The sequence below is a fragment of the Lingula anatina genome, chromosome 2 (genome assembly GCF_051362555.1).
Source record: "Lingula anatina isolate TDL-2025a chromosome 2, LinAna3.0, whole genome shotgun sequence".
NCBI lineage: Eukaryota > Metazoa > Brachiopoda > Lingulata > Lingulida > Lingulidae > Lingula > Lingula anatina.
In genome coordinates this window covers 31,594,424-31,606,101 of record NC_141768.1, presented here as the reverse complement: position 1 = coordinate 31,606,101, position 11,678 = coordinate 31,594,424, and the positions used below count along the sequence as shown (strand labels likewise).

The window sequence follows — 11,678 nt, the reverse complement described above, 5'->3', positions numbered from 1 at the left end:
TTGCGTCATATCAAATAACAAAAACAAGTTTAACTTAAGGACGTCCTCTCATATTAGCTTTTTTTGCGATCTGCGCAGATTTCGCGCATGAGTAGTTTTTTGCGATAGCGGCTAATGATAAACATATAACATGCAATAAAATACGTAATTCACCCTTTTAAGAAATCAGTATGAAATCTTTGATGTTATTTTGGTGGAAGCGCTACGAATATGTCAACAATGCGTTGCGTATCTGTGAACGCTTGGTCTTTTACGACGTAAAGTACCCACTTGCGACTTTGTTTACAAATGCACAATGTAAGAAATTACGTGAAGACGGGATGGAAAAGAGCGTTTTAGTACGGCTTGTATAGCAGTGACAAGATCTTATCTCACGGAAAGTAATCACAATGGTTTGCATTTTGACCACAAAGTGTATTGTGGTGATTTGTCACATGGTTACGATGTGTGCAACAAGACATTGTCTTCTTCAGCATTGCTTTCCGATCACCCAGGGCCAAGTTACCGTGATTTGTATGCTGAAAACAATTCTCTTCTTTCACAATAAGTTAAAATAATTAGACTCATGGCGTTTTGTTGTTGATTTAAGTATGTTATTGAACAATATGACCTGCAAACAGTGCGATTTTCAGCTCTCCAGGAAAGATGCAACAGGTGTGCACCCGCCTGGCGTGTTGCGACGTCATTCTTGTAATGGTTTTGTTAAAGTGCAAATGGACAAAACCATAAAACACACAACAGAGGACCAAGGGTTTTTATGCAGATACATGTAATACTTTTTTGATGCTAGGAAAATAAACAGTATATTTTAGAAGATAAAGTGTACTTTATTCCAACTTTATCCTAATTTACCCAATCATAAACAAGAGATCTAGCTGATCGACTTTAGTTTGTAAATTTATTACATCACAGAAATTATTCAGCCCATAATGCATTAGAAGATAGTCTTGAGTTACAAAACTTAGTTAATTTTTGCAATGATGAAAGTGAAGAAAATCCTTTTTTTCTGATTTTTTTTATTTTATCCCAGTCAACTGACTCAATCCTGTGTGAAACCTTTACCAAATTCTGTAGAAAACCTTGTTTGTAAAAAAATAATTTCTCCATGTGTAGGAAAAAAAAATAAAGCTGTCAGGGTTAACATATCAGAATTAGTAATTGCTCTTCAAAGAGAAAGTCTAGATGGTCTTTATTTTCTTCTCAGCGAAATCAATCCAAACACACACACAAAAAAAAAAAAAAAAAAAAAAAAAAAAAAAAAAAAAAACGAGTAACAAAATGCATAAAAGTAATAAAAAATTGTATGATTTTTTTTATTTTAAAATTAATATGCATATTTATATGCTATTGATATGTATTTGATTGCATGTTGTAAACATAATATGAAACAGAAATAAACTGATAATCAAAGATGTCTGTAGATGAATATTTTTGTCACCATCTTCCATATATAGAGAAGAAATATGACTAACTTAAACCATAGTAAGAAATTGATACATTGTTAATGTACAAAGGAAACAATTTATCCAGTTATCTCACCATAAAGTGCATGTTTTAGTGCTGAGTAAGAAAAATAAAGAAACAAAAGAAATAAAGATAAAAAGGAATAAGAAAATAAGTCACATGAGATTGATATAATATGCTTTTGGTCAATCTGCCTAGCCTATGAAAAATCCAATATGGCGGCATTCCATAAGGCATACTGAAATCCAACTGATACATTTGATTATCTATTTATTATGAATGGGATATGCAAATTTTATGAAATTTGGTTAACTGATGCAGAGAAATTTAAATATAATTTTCATGGAAACATAATAAGTGTATGAGTTAAAAACCTAATGATACAAATATATTTATCTTAATTTGCTAGTAAATTTCCATTGATTCCTATGTAAATTTGATAAAAAAATCGATGCTCAAGCAGCCCTGGCTAAAAACAAGCCTGGTGTGGTACGTATTTTTTTGTAAATTTCTTTGAGGTCTACCAAGATCTATAACATATCCACATAAAATTAAAATCGCTAGGGCAGAATTTTTTATTTTTGCATTTTTCAGCAAAATTAAGGGCAAATTTGGCAAAATTCCCATATAACGCAATGTAATAAACGTAGCGTTTTTCGGGACGCCACCTCTCGAAAACGAGCGTGGGGATCCCCAATTTTTTTTTCATATTTTTTACTCATATGGTAAGAAGAATTTGTCTTACAATTTTAATCAAAATCGCTAGGGCAGAAATATGAAATCTGAAATATGAGAGGGCGTCCTTAAATCGAAACTTGTGCCCTGTACATTATTATGTAATACAAGTGAGCATTTCGGTGAGAGGTGTTCAGGTAGGACCAAGGTCAGTAGAAGATGGAGAAGACAGAGGTTCTTGGTACGTTGCTGCAATTTCCACATGTAGGCCAAAAATTTAGCACAGAAAATGACAGGAAGCTGCCGTAGTATTGTATAGATGAGATAAGATAACGCTGTGGATTTTGTGTAGAGGACGTTTGCCCAAATAATGCGTTTCGCACAGGGACATTTTAGTCCTTATGACTATGGGAACATTACACTTATGTCTAATATACTCTCCATTAGAATTTCAAAATCAGCTCAGAGTTTGAATGATTTATTTTCTGTAATTTCAGAGAAGGAACGCACTTGTCAATGAGGAATTGAGGGGCTTATTGCCGCTGTCCAAAGGTCTGAACAAGTCCTCAACAAGTAAGACGACTGGACAGGTATCTACATTCTCCTAATTGTTTTATTGGTGAGGTCACTGGCCTGTTTATATAGTATCAAACATATATAGTATATGAAAGTAAACTTCAAACAGACAAATGCACGTTCAGTAACAAGATGTTGAACTATTGTGTCACTGCATTCCTGGAAACGACGGGGCCAGGTTGGGGAGGTGAGGGGTGGGTGGGGGGTGGGCGGGGGTACAGTGTCCTTCTCTTAAGGACGCCCTCTCATATTTCAGATTTCATATTTCTGCCCTAGCGATTTTGATTAAAATTGTAAGACAAATTCTTCTTACCATATGAGTAAAAAATATGAAAAAAAAATTGGGGATCCCCACGCTCGTTTTCGAGAGGTGGCGTCCCGAAAAACGCTACGTTTATTACATTGCGTTATATGGGAATTTTGCCAAATTTGCCCTTAATTTTGCTGAAAAATGCAAAAATAAAAAATTCTGCCCTAGCGATTTTAATTTTATGTGGATATGTTATAGATCTTGGTAGACCTCAAAGAAATTTACAAAAAAATACGTACCACACCAGGCTTGTTTTTAGCCAGGGCTGCTTGAGCATCGATTTTTTTATCAAATTTACATAGGAATCAATGGAAATTTACTAGCAAATTAAGATAAATATATTTGTATCATTAGGTTTTTAACTCATACACTTATTATGTTTCCATGAAAATTATATTTAAATTTCTCTGCATCAGTTAACCAAATTTCATAAAATTTGCATATCCCATTCATAATAAATAGATAATCAAATGTATCAGTTGGATTTCAGTATATGCCTTATGGAATGCCGCCATATTGGATTTTTCATAGGCTAGGCAGATTGACCAAAAGCATATTATATCAATCTCATGTGACTTATTTTCTTATTCCTTTTTATCTTTATTTCTTTTGTTTCTTTATTTTTCTTACTCAGCACTAAAACATGCACTTTATGGTGAGATAACTGGATAAATTGTTTCCTTTGTACATTAACAATGTATCAATTTCTTACTATGGTTTAAGTTAGTCATATTTCTTCTCTATATATGGAAGATGGTGACAAAAATATTCATCTACAGACATCTTTGATTATCAGTTTATTTCTGTTTCATATTATGTTTACAACATGCAATCAAATACATATCAATAGCATATAAATATGCATATTAATTTTAAAATAAAAAAAATCATACAATTTTTTATTACTTTTATGCATTTTGTTACTCGTTTTTTTTTTTTTTTTTTTTTTTTTTTTTTTTTTTTTTTTTTTTTTTGTGTGTGTTTGGATTGATTTCGCTGAGAAGAAAATAAAGACCATCTAGACTTTCTCTTTGAAGAGCAATTACTAATTCTGATATGTTAACCCTGACAGCTTTATTTTTTTTCCTACACATGGAGAAATTATTTTTTTACAAACAAGGTTTTCTACAGAATTTGGTAAAGGTTTCACACAGGATTGAGTCAGTTGACTGGGATAAAATAAAAAAAATCAGAAAAAAAGGATTTTCTTCACTTTCATCATTGCAAAAATTAACTAAGTTTTGTAACTCAAGACTATCTTCTAATGCATTATGGGCTGAATAATTTCTGTGATGTAATAAATTTACAAACTAAAGTCGATCAGCTAGATCTCTTGTTTATGATTGGGTAAATTAGGATAAAGTTGGAATAAAGTACACTTTATCTTCTAAAATATACTGTTTATTTTCCTAGCATCAAAAAAGTATTACATGTATCTGCATAAAAACCCTTGGTCCTCTGTTGTGTGTTTTATGGTTTTGTCCATTTGCACTTTAACAAAACCATTACAAGAATGACGTCGCAACACGCCAGGCGGGTGCACACCTGTTGCATCTTTCCTGGAGAGCTGAAAATCGCACTGTTTGCAGGTCATATTGTTCAATAACATACTTAAATCAACAACAAAACGCCATGAGTCTAATTATTTTAACTTATTGTGAAAGAAGAGAATTGTTTTCAGCATACAAATCACGGTAACTTGGCCCTGGGTGATCGGAAAGCAATGCTGAAGAAGACAATGTCTTGTTGCACACATCGTAACCATGTGACAAATCACCACAATTCACTTTGTGGTCAAAATGCAAACCATTGTGATTACTTTCCGTGAGATAAGATCTTGTCACTGCTATACAAGCCGTACTAAAACGCTCTTTTCCATCCCGTCTTCACGTAATTTCTTACATTGTGCATTTGTAAACAAAGTCGCAAGTGGGTACTTTACGTCGTAAAAGACCAAGCGTTCACAGATACGCAACGCATTGTTGACATATTCGTAGCGCTTCCACCAAAATAACATCAAAGATTTCATACTGATTTCTTAAAAGGGTGAATTACGTATTTTATTGCATGTTATATGTTTATCATTAGCCGCTATCGCAAAAAACTACTCATGCGCGAAATCTGCGCAGATCGCAAAAAAAGCTAATATGAGAGGACGTCCTTAATTTAAGAGGTATCCCTTCTCTCTTCCAAATTAACAAATCAAAACAAGAACAAATGAAATGTGGAAAAAATTGTACATGAAACAAAACTAGACGAAACAGCTAATGTATCTTCGTATTCTCGCCCCCTCCCCCTAAAAACCCTGGCTTGGTCAGTGAAAATGTGCCTAGATAATGACTTTTTTAGATCCTGTCAATTTTATACTAATTGGGCCCATCTGCCAAATGTTTTCATTCACTGGCTTTCATTTCCGTGAATATTTCTGTTATCCGGGCGCCTGGTCCTTTCATATCGCATCTTACGTATTAATGCAAAAAAGTATGTTGTCATTAAACAGTGCCCATAGGGTAGAAAAGAATAGGAATGGCACAATAGTGTTTTGTTAATATAATCGCATGTGTTCCAAAACAGCATGCTGTAAAGATATAAACACACTGCTTCATCAAACCGTGTCGTGAATGTGATTTTCTTCGTTTATTTCAGTGGCTCCCAACCGCTGTTTACCGGGTGATTGGATGCGTCGCCGATCAAAGACATCAGATTCATGTTGGACATCGCCTGCGCCCATGCCAAGATTGTCTCGCTTGTTGAAGTTTGTCTTGTAGTTTATTTGCAGGGTTGACATTTGATATGAAATGTAATCTTTGCCTTAGATAGTAATATTCTGCATAAAGTGTGTATAAAAAATTGTTGTACGCAGCAAAAATTTTTAACGAAACTTCTGATCAGAGAAAAAGAAAGAAATGAATGGCGTCGACCCTGCATGTCGCTGGTTATATGTTATAGATTTGTTTCTAAATCGTAGTACAGTATTTTATCCGCTCATATCGTTTCAAGGTATTTTATTTATTATGTATATTTATTATTGTGTCGGAAGGAAGTACCCATCAATTCTCAAACAAAAATACGGCACTATTTGGAGTTCACCTTTAACAAAATAATTTTAATTCAAAAAGTATTTTGCTGAAATGATGGATGAAAACAAAAATGATAGTTATCAAATATTATTATTATTATTATTATTATTATTATTATGCGATTTTAGGTAGAGTACTGCGCCAGTACTATTGATTTTCTAGTTGAAGGTAAAAATTGTCTGTGGGCAAATCTTCAATTAGTCACTTAGCTGTGCATTTGAGGATATTTGAAATATTTATTTTGAATTAAATTGAATTGAATTCTGAGATTCCGATAAGAAAAATATCTCAACTTCATTACATGAAACTTTTGAGACACAAACGGTTTCATACAGTGACCGTTAAGTTTGAGAAATGAACAAGTTGTTAATTTAGAATAACTTACAAACACTGTTCTTCAAGTTATAATGCTTTGGACATTACAGCTTTAGGAAAATGATTAAATTTGTCCACGTGATTGCAGAATTGCCCATGTATAAGAAACAATCCTTTTTAAATTGCGGACATACGTTTGTGACGCATGTTAAGAATGAACTTACTTTGGTTTCGGTGTTTTGATATTGTGTCTGATCAGTGACAGATACACATTTACTGTGCTGGGAGGGGTCTAAAACAATGTTAACAAAATGAAACCAGGAGAGAAATAGGGATTTTCACGAAATTACTGCGCATTCGTTATTGCAGTAGGGGAATATATGTTACCAACGTGATAAAAATTCTCTTCTTAGGGCCACCCAAATTTATCAGCATTGCATGAGCTCCTTTGTGTGTTGTTCGACTTTTTGCCAATATCGCAAAGCAGAAATGTAAGTGCTCTCCTGGAAAAACTTCTTTGTTCATATGCATGAAAATATCTATTATTAATTAATATTTCTTTGGTTGTGATTGAGGGGTGATTGAGAGAAGAAAGGTCTGATTAGATGCCAGTCCCGCGCGTCCTGTTGGGGTATTTTTGCCAAGTGTTTCTTGATCACTGAGCACCGGAGACCAGAGTAAGGGTGTTAGCATTTATGGATTAATGAATTTTAAGTCACCGTTTTTCTTTCTGCGTAATCTTTTCATTTTTGTTTGTATATTTTTCTTAAATTGTCATGACTAGAATAAGCTTGGAAATTAACCATGTCTTTATGCCGTTCCTGATTCGCATGTGTGCAAATTTAAGTTTTCGCTCAAATTCGTGTCATTAACCTACCAATATTAAGGATGTAATGAAATGTTAACAAAATAACGTAAAACACTCTATTCTTTAAATGACTGTTTTGGTCTACCTTTTTCTGTGCGAGAATCAGCATGACGGCATAGAACAAGGTGTGCGTGAGTGCGAGAGCACGTGAGACGCCTATGTGAGATTATATGCATTTTGGAATTTCGATATCATTCACAACACTGAAATTGGACACTTTGCTCCTCAATGGAATTGGTAATCAATTATTAACGTCAACTTTGAACAAAATTTGACAAGTACGATATGATTTCAATTTATCTACCAGTTCTGGTCAATTTATATGAATTTTGTTTTGGTAAGAATTATGTCGAAATTCTCTTTTATATAAATAAATAGATTTTGTTGTTTGAGCAGCAATTTCCAAAGTGCATAAAATCCTTCATAAGTGTTAGTCTACTACCTGGAAGACGTCTTGTATAATTTTTTGTAAAAGCATAATTTATAGAATTTTTTAGAAATTTGACACTATTGTAATGATTGCTATGAACGTAGAAAAAAACGTAACTTCACGTATTTTATTTTGTATAAAACTTTGTTGAAATTACTTGGAATTTGTTGAAACAATAAATAATAAAAATAATGTACATATATATGTATGTTGAATTCCCTTTCATTTTTCACCTTCTGTTCCCTTTAACTCTCGTTCTCCAGTTCACAGGTCTTACCTATAGAGCCTCTTCTATTAGTTTACCTTGTTTGTTTGAATATTTTTTTGCAAAAGGTAATTTGCTGGGACCCAGGAGCGCCAGGTTTCGAACTTGGGACTTTTTGAATCAGAGGCAAACGCGTTACCAACTCCTCTAACTGTTCCCACCCACCCTCCTTGGGAAAACTTTCCTCTTATAGTAACCAAAGGGAAATTTATGTAAAGCCCCTTGAAAAGTAGGCCTATTCAATGATTTACAAGTACCCGAACCAAGAAACGAACCCAAACCCGAGGGGTGCCACTGAGTCAATGAAATTATTGTAGTAACCTAAGTAAACGTCTAAAAAAATCGTAATACATTAAAGAAATTTTAGAAACGTAAGACAAGTTTGAAGCCCAACCCCAGGTTGTCGCTGAGAAACGCAACCGTCAAAGAAATAAGTAAGACATTTTTGTGTATTGGAAAGTCTTTATTTAGTGCCAAACAACTATGTATTAATTATATCTAAGTATTTTATTGTAAAACTAGCAAGTTTAAGAACACTTAAATCACTACTTAATCACTTTGAATATCTGTGAGACATGCATGTAAGACAAAGTTATATCTCAAAGGTGTAACATATACAACAAATGTATTACATTTCACCAATAAACGGTCAACTTAACTACTCGTTTATGGTTTGGTGTTATCAATATCTACAAGAATTTCTAAAAAAATTAGAACAAATTTGAGAAATTGACAGTAATTAAAGAGATATAAAGCAGTTCATCAATTATTACACAAAATGTGTGCGTCACTGACTAATAAGATTAATAACTTGTGACTATTTCTATATTTACATGATTGATTTGATTTATTATTACCATAGCATAAAACATGGAAAAAAGGAACATATCATGAAAATCGCTGTCGGGAAAATATATATCAGTAAACTGTTTAACTTCCAAATGATCTTTCTAAACACTCACTTTTGCCATATGAAAAAATTGTAAAATTGAGCTATTTAAGCTTTTCTGGACAACCAAAAGTTTCCATATTTATGCGGATTTTATTCGCCCGATAACGTAACGCCAAGTCACCACTCGTTACCTTGCTGGTACTTTCGCCCTAAAAAGTTCGGAAACATTGTTATTTTGAATAGTTATAAAATAACCATATTTAGTCACGGTAAATATTTTAACCAAATATTGTTGGTTAATGAACCCACAATTTGTTAATCTTTATTTACACAGAAGATTTTCCCAACACATTACATTTTTTTTTCTTTGATTATTGAAAAACAATTTCACGTTTCCGAACTTTCTTGGTCGCGTGTATCATAACCAACAATCTGCCAGGGCCGCTAATTCCATGTACACTTTTCTCTGACGCATGCAGGGCAGAAAAGTCCCTTCGTTTAACTAGAAGCATATCTGTGAAAACGTGTATCTAGTGAAGAATCAATCTGTGGCCCTGGTAGAGGGTAATCAATATTGTAATACCATTTAACAAAGGCCACGGCGGCAAACTTGAAGGTCTTACGAAAATACAGCACGCTGAAAGGCATAAGGGGCAGATATCTTTACTGAAATAAACCAAACCTGTATCTGACGACCACGCAGTCTTAGACATGCCATGTTTCTAGTACCCAATGCTTTATTTTAAAGGTATCAACATGATGTATCAACAGAACGATTAACATTTGTTTGAAACAGTATTTTGCGCTATCAGTTCGCCCCCTATGCCTTGAAGGGTTTACATTGTTGGCCAGTGAAACCACAATTTTTAAAGCTCCCGTCATACAAAAATCTGTACAGTGTAGCCATAATTCAACTTATATATTCAACGGACTGAAATAGTACAACTGGACTAGTGAAATCGTGCCGAAATTAGAAGTGTAATACTTATACAGTGTACCTACTGTCTGTTATGCTTTTATTTCGACCTCCAACCGCTTACTACAAATATTTACATGTCAGTAAATGGGAATTTTAATGGGAGATTCCACAGCATTTCCCCTTTTTTGTCTGCTTCTTGCAAATATACTCCTTGTACGTCTTCAACTGACGATACTTTTTCTACCAACGAAGTTCGAAATAGTTTTCGTTTCCATAGGACGTGATAAGGTGAAGTTATGGAGGAAGCAAAATGTTGTGGAGGAAACACCGGCCAATGACCAAACCATTTTTATGCATGCACGCGTCACAGTACTTTTTATAAAATCAATTATAAATAAGTGAACATTAAATCCCTAACACTGATACATTGAAACGTTATTCTGAATAGGTTAAAACATAAATATTCGTATACTTAGTTTCCAGACCGCCTCGCATCCACTCCCTGATCACGAAAGGTGTAACAACTCTTCCCAGTGAGTAGGTTCAATTTGCTTTATGGGGGAGGGGCTAAAGCTTTTCTGTCCAACCCTCACCCCTATTTGACAAACAAAACTTGATTAAAAATTTACTACAATCAAAATGCACATATATAGTGCATTTGTGTTAAAAATATTTCAAAAAGAAACCAGAAGAAAACACCCAAAATGAATTATTATTATGTAGGTCAATGGCGATTCTACATTGGTCCACTGCTTTTATTTGAACAGTTTTCTCCATGTTTGACAAACTGGGCAGTACTTTAACGCCACCTGGAGGAAAATATGATCGTCTCTGTTGCAATAAGTACCTATCACATTATGATATCAACATACTATATGTAGCTGTATATGACATCTACGTCTTTGTATGTCCACACATGAATCTACAGTGTATGTCCAGGAGTATGTGAGCAAAAATCTAATAAGGTTGATTTTTAAACGTTAGACCTTCATCTGTGTTTCAGTCTAGAAAGAGCAACTTGATTATGATTGAGGTAACCTTATCTGTTGACTGTGTGTAATTGAAGTGAATTTTTGAGAAAAGTGAAAACTACACTTAAAAGACTGGCAAATTCCATGGATAAAAACAGTTAAATGTTTGAAATTAAAATAATAATGACATATCAAGTCCAATGATTGTGACAATTGCACAACTGAAGCTTAACAACTTTATAAATCTGAGACAAGCTTATCAGTTGATTGTGATTTTTTTTTTTTTTTTTTTTTGGACAACATTAAGAAAACTGATTACATTAAAAAAACTGGCAAATTACATGGCTTACAATAGTTAAGCATTAATAATTTTGACAAATCTAGTCCATTATTTGTGATACTTGTACAAATGCTGCTTAACAGCAATAGAAATGTGATTCAGATACACTGTGTGATTACTGATGACTGTGTAACTGCATTTTTTTTACAACATATATTTAAAAAGAGTGCAAATTATATTAAAAAACTGCTAAATTCAACAGATTAAAATAGTTAAACGTTAATAACTCTGCGAGATGTACTCTCATGTTTGTAAAACTTGAACAACTGTGGCTTAATTAGCAACTGAAATAATCTAAAATAAGCAGATCAGTTACCTGTATGTAATGAAAGTAATATTTAGGACAACATATTTGAGAAAACTTATAACAACTTTTCAAAGACTGGCAAATTCCATGGATAAAAATAGTTAAAAGTTAATGATTTTGACAAATCTAGTCCACAGTTTGTGAAATGTTTATCACTTATGTTTAACAATAAAAAAAAAGATAAAACCAGTTAATCTGCTATGTGTAATTGAAGTTTTTTTCCACAATTCATTTGAGAAAGGTGAAAACTAGAGGGTCAGAGAGAG

At 33.4% G+C, this 11,678-nt stretch overlaps 1 long non-coding RNA gene across 5 annotated transcripts; it reads left to right on the top strand.

Annotated features, from left to right (window-relative positions):
- Nucleotides 1-1,235: 1,235 nt before the first annotated feature.
- Nucleotides 1,236-7,921, top strand: LOC106155201 (uncharacterized). 5 transcript variants are annotated; one of them, XR_015333116.1, is made up of 3 exons: nucleotides 1,236-2,380; nucleotides 2,637-2,758; nucleotides 5,672-7,921. It is a non-coding gene; the product is annotated as an uncharacterized LOC106155201 (long non-coding RNA). The 5 variants fall into 5 exon arrangements; XR_015333115.1 differs by having other exon boundaries at nucleotides 1,242-2,380; nucleotides 2,637-2,712; XR_015333114.1 differs by having other exon boundaries at nucleotides 1,543-2,403; nucleotides 2,637-2,712.
- The last annotated feature ends 3,757 nt before the right edge of the window (nucleotides 7,922-11,678 follow it).